Source organism: Salvelinus fontinalis, chromosome 36 (assembly GCF_029448725.1).
Source record: "Salvelinus fontinalis isolate EN_2023a chromosome 36, ASM2944872v1, whole genome shotgun sequence".
In the NCBI taxonomy this organism is placed as follows: Eukaryota; Metazoa; Chordata; class Actinopteri; order Salmoniformes; family Salmonidae; genus Salvelinus; species Salvelinus fontinalis.
Genome location: NC_074700.1, coordinates 33,782,967 through 33,791,681, shown reverse-complemented (window position 1 = coordinate 33,791,681; position 8,715 = coordinate 33,782,967).

The window sequence follows — 8,715 nt, the reverse complement described above, 5'->3', positions numbered from 1 at the left end:
GGTCCGTCTCCTCTATACCACCCACCTGGTAGTATGGTGGATGGGACTACCAGCTCTCTGTAACCTAGAGGGCAACCAGTGGGTCTGTCTCCTCTATACCACCCACCTGGTAGTGTGGTGGATGGGACTACCAGCTCTCTGTAACCTAGAGGGCAACCAGTGGGTCTGTCTCCTCTATACCACCCACCTGGTAGTGTGGTGGATGGGACTACCAGCTCTCTGTAACCTAGAGGACAACCAGTGGGTCCGTCTCCTCTATACCACCCACCTGGTAGTGTGGTGGATGGGACTACCAGCTCTCTGTAACCTAGAGGACAACCAGTGGGTCCGTCTCCTCTATACCACCCACCTGGTAGTGTGGTGGATGGGACTACCAGCTCTCTGTAACCTAGAGGACAACCAGTGGGTCCGTCTCCTCTATACCACCCACCTGGTAGTGTGGTGGATGGGACTACCAGCTCTCTGTAACCTAGAGGGCAACCAATGGGTCCGTCTCCTCTATGCCACCCACCTGGTAGTGTGGTGGATGGGACTACCAGATCTCTGTAACCTAGAGGGCAACCAGTGGGTCCGTCTCCTCTATACCACCCACCTGGTAGTGTGGTGGATGGGACTACCAGCTCTCTGTAACCTAGAGGGCAACCAGTGGGTCCGTCTCCTCTATACCACCCACCTGGTAGTGTGGTGGATGGGACTACCAGCTCTCTGTAACCTAGAGGGCAACCAGTGGGTCTGTCTCCTCTATACCACCCACCTGGTAGTGTGGTGGATGGGACTACCAGCTCTCTGTAACCTAGAGGGCAACCAGTGGGTCTCCTCACCTGGTGGTCTGGTTAATATAGCACTGTGCCATGGGATGGTCTGGTTAATAAAGCACTGTGTCATGCCAGGGGATGGTCTGGTTAATATAGCACTGTGTCATGCCAGGGGATGGTCTGGTTAATAAAGCACTGTGCCAGGGGATGGTCTGGTTAATAAAGCACTGTGTCATGCCAGGGGATGGTCTGGTTAATATAGCACTGTGCCAGGGGATGGTCTGGTTAATATAGCACTGTGCCAGGGGATGGTCTGGTTAATAAAGCACTGTGTCATGCCAGGGGATGGTCTGGTTAATATAGCACTGTGTCATGCCAGGGGATGGTCTGGTTAATAAAGCACTGTGTCATGCCAGGGGATGGTCTGGTTAATATAGCACTGTGCCAGGGGATGGTCTGGTTAATAAAGCACTGTGTCATGCCAGGGGATGGTCTGGTTAATAAAGCACTGTGTCATGCCAGGGGATGGTCTGGTTAATATAGCACTGTGCCAGGGGATGGTCTGGTTAATAAAGCACTGTGTCATGCCAGGGGATGGTCTGGTTAATAAAGCACTGTGTCATGCCAGGGGATGGTCTGGTTAATAAAGCACTGTGTCATGCCAGGGGATGGTCTGGTTAATAAAGCACTGTGTCATGCCAGGGGATGGTCTGGTTAATATAGCACTGTGTCATGCCAGGGGATGGTCTGGTTAATATAGCACTGTGTCATGCCAGGGGATGGTCTGGTTAATAAAGCACTGTGTCATGCCAGGGGATGGTCTGGTTAATATAGCACTGTGCCAGGGGATGGTCTGGTTAATATAGCACTGTGCCTAGCCAGGAGATGGTCTGGTTAATATAGCACTGTGTCATGCCAGGGGATGGTCTGGTTAATATAACACTGTGTCATGCCAGGGGATGGTCTGGTTAATATAACACTGTGTCATGCCAGGGGATGGTCTGGTTAATATAGCACTGTGTCATGCCAGGGGATGGTCTGGTTAATATAGCACTGTGTCATGCCAGGGGATGGTCTGTGTTAATATAGCACCATGCCAGGGGATGGTCTGGTTAATATAGTACTGTGCCAGGGGATGGTCTGGTTAATATAGCACTGTGCCAGGGGATGGTCTGGTTAATATAGCACTGTACCTGGGGATGGTCAGGTTAATATAGCACTGTGCCAGGGGATGGTCTGGTTAATATAGCACTGTGCCAGGGGATGGTCTGGTTAATATAGCACTGTGCCAGGGGATGGTCTGGTTAATATAGCACTGTGCCAGGGGATGGTCTGGTTAATATAGCACTGTGTCATGCCAGGGGATGGTCTGGTTAATATAGCACTGTGCCAGGGGATGGTCTGGTTAATATAGCACTGTGTCATGCCAGGGGATGGTCTGGTTAATATAGCACTGTGTCATGCCAGGGGATGGTCTGTGTTAATATAGCACTGTGCCAGGGGATGGTCTGGTTAATATAGCACTGTGCCATGCCAGGGGATGGTCTGGTTAATATAGCACTGTGCCAGGGGATGGTCTGGTTAATATAGCACTGTGCCATGGGATGGTCTGGTTAATATAGCACTGTGTCATGCCAGGGGATGGTCTGGTTAATATAGCACTGTGTCATGCCAGGGGATGGTCTGGTTAATATAGCACTGTGCCAGGGGATGGTCTGGTTAATATAGCACTGTGTCATGCCAGGGGATGGTCTGGTTAATATAGCACTGTGCCAGGGGATGGTCTGGTTAATATAGCACTGTGTCATGCCAGGGGATGGTCTGGTTAATATAGCACTGTGCCAGGGGATGGTCTGGTTAATATAGCACTGTGTCATGCCAGGGGATGGTCTGGTTAATATAGCACTGTGTCATGCCAGGGGATGGTCTGTGTTAATATAGCACTGTGCCATGCCAGGGGATGGTCTGGTTAATATAGCACTGTGCCATGCCAGGGGATGGTCTGGTTAATATAGCACTGTGCCAGGGGATGGTCTGGTTAATATAGCACTGTGCCATGGGATGGTCTGGTTAATATAGCACTGTGTCATGCCAGGGGATGGTCTGTGTTAATATAGCACTGTGTCATGCCAGGGGATGGTCTGTGTTAATATAGCACTGTGTCATGCCAGGGGATGGTCTGGTTAATATAGCACTGTGCCAGGGGATGGTCTGGTTAATATAGCACTGTGCCATGCCAGGGGAAGGTCTGGTTAATATAGCACTGTGTCATACCAGGGGATGGTCTGGTTAATATAGCACTGTGCCAGGGGATGGTCTGGTTAATATAGCACTGTGTCATGCCAGGGGATGGTCTGGTTAATATAGCACTGTGTCATGCCAGGGGATGGTCTGGTTAATATAGCACTGTGCCATGCCAGGGGATGGTCTGTGTTAATATAGCACTGTGCCATGCCAGGGGATGGTCTGGTTAATATAGCACTGTGCCAGGGGATGGTCTGGTTAATATAGCACTGTGCCATGCCAGGGGATGGTCTGGTTAATATAGCACTGTGTCATGCCAGGGGATGGTCTGGTTAATATAGCACTGTGTCATGCCAGGGGATGGTCTGGTTAATATAGCACTGTGCCATGCCAGGGAATGGTCTGGTTAATATAGCACTGTGTCATGGGATGGTCTGGTTAATATAGCACTGTGTCATGCCAGGGGATGGTCTGGTTAATATAGCACTGTGTCATGGGATGGTCTGGTTAATATAGCACTGTGTCATGCCAGGGGATGGTCTGGTTAATATAGCACTGTGTCATGGGATGGTCTGGTTAATATAGCACTGTGTCATGCCAGGGGATGGTCTGGTTAATATAGCACTGTCATGGGATGGTCTGGTTAATATAGCACTGTGTCATGCCAGGGGATGGTCTGGTTAATATAACACTGTGTCATGCCAGGGGATGGTCTGGTTAATATAGCACTGTGCCAGGGGATGGTCTGGTTAATATAGCACTGTGCCAGGGGATGGTCTGGTTAATAAAGCACTGTGTCATGCCAGGGGATGGTCTGGTTAATATAGCACTGTGTCATGCCAGGGGATGGTCTGGTTAATAAAGCACTGTGTCATGCCAGGGGATGGTCTGGTTAATATAGCACTGTGCCAGGGGATGGTCTGGTTAATAAAGCACTGTGTCATGCCAGGGATGGTCTGGTTAATAAAGCACTGTGTCATGCCAGGGGATGGTCTGGTTAATAAAGCACTGTGTCATGCCAGGGGATGGTCTGGTTAATAAAGCACTGTGTCATGCCAGGGGATGGTCTGGTTAATATAGCACTGTGTCATGCCAGGGGATGGTCTGGTTAATATAGCACTGTGTCATGCCAGGGGATGGTCTGGTTAATAAAGCACTGTGTCATGCCAGGGGATGGTCTGGTTAATATAGCACTGTGCCAGGGGATGGTCTGGTTAATATAGCACTGTGCCTAGCCAGGAGATGGTCTGGTTAATATAGCACTGTGTCATGCCAGGGGATGGTCTGGTTAATATAACACTGTGTCATGCCAGGGGATGGTCTGGTTAATATAACACTGTGTCATGCCAGGGGATGGTCTGGTTAATATAGCACTGTGTCATGCCAGGGGATGGTCTGGTTAATATAGCACTGTGTCATGCCAGGGGATGGTCTGTGTTAATATAGCACCATGCCAGGGGATGGTCTGGTTAATATAGTACTGTGCCAGGGGATGGTCTGGTTAATATAGCACTGTGCCAGGGGATGGTCTGGTTAATATAGCACTGTACCTGGGGATGGTCAGGTTAATATAGCACTGTGCCAGGGGATGGTCTGGTTAATATAGCACTGTGCCAGGGGATGGTCTGGTTAATATAGCACTGTGCCAGGGGATGGTCTGGTTAATATAGCACTGTGCCAGGGGATGGTCTGGTTAATATAGCACTGTGTCATGCCAGGGGATGGTCTGGTTAATATAGCACTGTGCCATGCCAGGGAATGGTCTGGTTAATATAGCACTGTGTCATGGGATGGTCTGGTTAATATAGCACTGTGTCATGCCAGGGGATGGTCTGGTTAATATAGCACTGTGTCATGGGATGGTCTGGTTAATATAGCACTGTGTCATGCCAGGGGATGGTCTGGTTAATATAGCACTGTGTCATGGGATGGTCTGGTTAATATAGCACTGTGTCATGCCAGGGGATGGTCTGGTTAATATAGCACTGTCATGGGATGGTCTGGTTAATATAGCACTGTGTCATGCCAGGGGATGGTCTGGTTAATATAACACTGTGTCATGCCAGGGGATGGTCTGGTTAATATAGCACTGTGCCAGGGGATGGTCTGGTTAATATAGCACTGTGCCAGGGGATGGTCTGGTTAATAAAGCACTGTGTCATGCCAGGGGATGGTCTGGTTAATATAGCACTGTGTCATGCCAGGGGATGGTCTGGTTAATAAAGCACTGTGTCATGCCAGGGGATGGTCTGGTTAATATAGCACTGTGCCAGGGGATGGTCTGGTTAATAAAGCACTGTGTCATGCCAGGGGATGGTCTGGTTAATAAAGCACTGTGTCATGCCAGGGGATGGTCTGGTTAATATAGCACTGTGCCAGGGGATGGTCTGGTTAATAAAGCACTGTGTCATGCCAGGGATGGTCTGGTTAATAAAGCACTGTGTCATGCCAGGGGATGGTCTGGTTAATAAAGCACTGTGTCATGCCAGGGGATGGTCTGGTTAATAAAGCACTGTGTCATGCCAGGGGATGGTCTGGTTAATATAGCACTGTGTCATGCCAGGGGATGGTCTGGTTAATATAGCACTGTGTCATGCCAGGGGATGGTCTGGTTAATAAAGCACTGTGTCATGCCAGGGGATGGTCTGGTTAATATAGCACTGTGCCAGGGGATGGTCTGGTTAATATAGCACTGTGCCTAGCCAGGAGATGGTCTGGTTAATATAGCACTGTGTCATGCCAGGGGATGGTCTGGTTAATATAACACTGTGTCATGCCAGGGGATGGTCTGGTTAATATAACACTGTGTCATGCCAGGGGATGGTCTGGTTAATATAGCACTGTGTCATGCCAGGGGATGGTCTGGTTAATATAGCACTGTGTCATGCCAGGGGATGGTCTGTGTTAATATAGCACCATGCCAGGGGATGGTCTGGTTAATATAGTACTGTGCCAGGGGATGGTCTGGTTAATATAGCACTGTGCCAGGGGATGGTCTGGTTAATATAGCACTGTACCTGGGGATGGTCAGGTTAATATAGCACTGTGCCAGGGGATGGTCTGGTTAATATAGCACTGTGCCAGGGGATGGTCTGGTTAATATAGCACTGTGCCAGGGGATGGTCTGGTTAATATAGCACTGTGCCAGGGGATGGTCTGGTTAATATAGCACTGTGTCATGCCAGGGGATGGTCTGGTTAATATAGCACTGTGCCAGGGGATGGTCTGGTTAATATAGCACTGTGTCATGCCAGGGGATGGTCTGGTTAATATAGCACTGTGTCATGCCAGGGGATGGTCTGTGTTAATATAGCACTGTGCCAGGGGATGGTCTGGTTAATATAGCACTGTGCCATGCCAGGGGATGGTCTGGTTAATATAGCACTGTGCCAGGGGATGGTCTGGTTAATATAGCACTGTGCCATGGGATGGTCTGGTTAATATAGCACTGTGTCATGCCAGGGGATGGTCTGGTTAATATAGCACTGTGTCATGCCAGGGGATGGTCTGGTTAATATAGCACTGTGCCAGGGGATGGTCTGGTTAATATAGCACTGTGTCATGCCAGGGGATGGTCTGGTTAATATAGCACTGTGCCAGGGGATGGTCTGGTTAATATAGCACTGTGTCATGCCAGGGGATGGTCTGGTTAATATAGCACTGTGCCAGGGGATGGTCTGGTTAATATAGCACTGTGTCATGCCAGGGGATGGTCTGGTTAATATTGCACTGTGTCATGCCAGGGGATGGTCTGTGTTAATATAGCACTGTGCCATGCCAGGGGATGGTCTGGTTAATATAGCACTGTGCCATGCCAGGGGATGGTCTGGTTAATATAGCACTGTGCCAGGGGATGGTCTGGTTAATATAGCACTGTGCCATGGGATGGTCTGGTTAATATAGCACTGTGTCATGCCAGGGGATGGTCTGTGTTAATATAGCACTGTGTCATGCCAGGGGATGGTCTGTGTTAATATAGCACTGTGTCATGCCAGGGGATGGTCTGGTTAATATAGCACTGTGCCAGGGGATGGTCTGGTTAATATAGCACTGTGCCATGCCAGGGGATGGTCTGGTTAATATAGCACTGTGTCATGCCAGGGGATGGTCTGGTTAATATAGCACTGTGCCATGCCAGGGGATGGTCTGTGTTAATATAGCACTGTGCCATGCCAGGGGATGGTCTGGTTAATATAGCACTGTGCCAGGGGATGGTATGGTTAATATAGCACTGTGCCATGCCAGGGGATGGTCTGGTTAATATAGCACTGTGTCATGCCAGGGGATGGTCTGGTTAATATAGCACTGTGTCATGCCAGGGGATGGTCTGGTTAATATAGCACTGTGCCATGCCAGGGAATGGTCTGGTTAATATAGCACTGTGTCATGGGATGGTCTGGTTAATATAGCACTGTGTCATGCCAGGGGATGGTCTGGTTAATATAGCACTGTGCCAGGGGATGGTCTGGTTAATATAGCACTGTGCCAGGGGATGGTCTGGTTAATAAAGCACTGTGTCATGCCAGGGGATGGTCTGGTTAATATAGCACTGTGTCATGCCAGGGGATGGTCTGGTTAATAAAGCACTGTGTCATGCCAGGGGATGGTCTGGTTAATATAGCACTGTGCCAGGGGATGGTCTGGTTAATAAAGCACTGTGTCATGCCAGGGGATGGTCTGGTTAATAAAGCACTGTGTCATGCCAGGGGATGGTCTGGTTAATATAGCACTGTGCCAGGGGATGGTCTGGTTAATAAAGCACTGTGTCATGCCAGGGGATGGTCTGGTTAATAAAGCACTGTGTCATGCCAGGGGATGGTCTGGTTAATAAAGCACTGTGTCATGCCAGGGGATGGTCTGGTTAATAAAGCACTGTGTCATGCCAGGGGATGGTCTGGTTAATATAGCACTGTGTCATGCCAGGGGATGGTCTGGTTAATATAGCACTGTGTCATGCCAGGGGATGGTCTGGTTAATAAAGCACTGTGTCATGCCAGGGGATGGTCTGGTTAATATAGCACTGTGCCAGGGGATGGTCTGGTTAATATAGCACTGTGCCTAGCCAGGAGATGGTCTGGTTAATATAGCACTGTGTCATGCCAGGGGATGGTCTGGTTAATATAACACTGTGTCATGCCAGGGGATGGTCTGGTTAATATAACACTGTGTCATGCCAGGGGATGGTCTGGTTAATATAGCACTGTGTCATGCCAGGGGATGGTCTGGTTAATATAGCACTGTGTCATGCCAGGGGATGGTCTGTGTTAATATAGCACCATGCCAGGGGATGGTCTGGTTAATATAGTACTGTGCCAGGGGATGGTCTGGTTAATATAGCACTGTGCCAGGGGATGGTCTGGTTAATATAGCACTGTACCTGGGGATGGTCAGGTTAATATAGCACTGTGCCAGGGGATGGTCTGGTTAATATAGCACTGTGCCAGGGGATGGTCTGGTTAATATAGCACTGTGCCAGGGGATGGTCTGGTTAATATAGCACTGTGCCAGGGGATGGTCTGGTTAATATAGCACTGTGTCATGCCAGGGGATGGTCTGGTTAATATAGCACTGTGCCAGGGGATGGTCTGGTTAATATAGCACTGTGTCATGCCAGGGGATGGTCTGGTTAATATAGCACTGTGTCATGCCAGGGGATGGTCTGTGTTAATATAGCACTGTGCCAGGGGATGGTCTGGTTAATATAGCACTGTGCCAT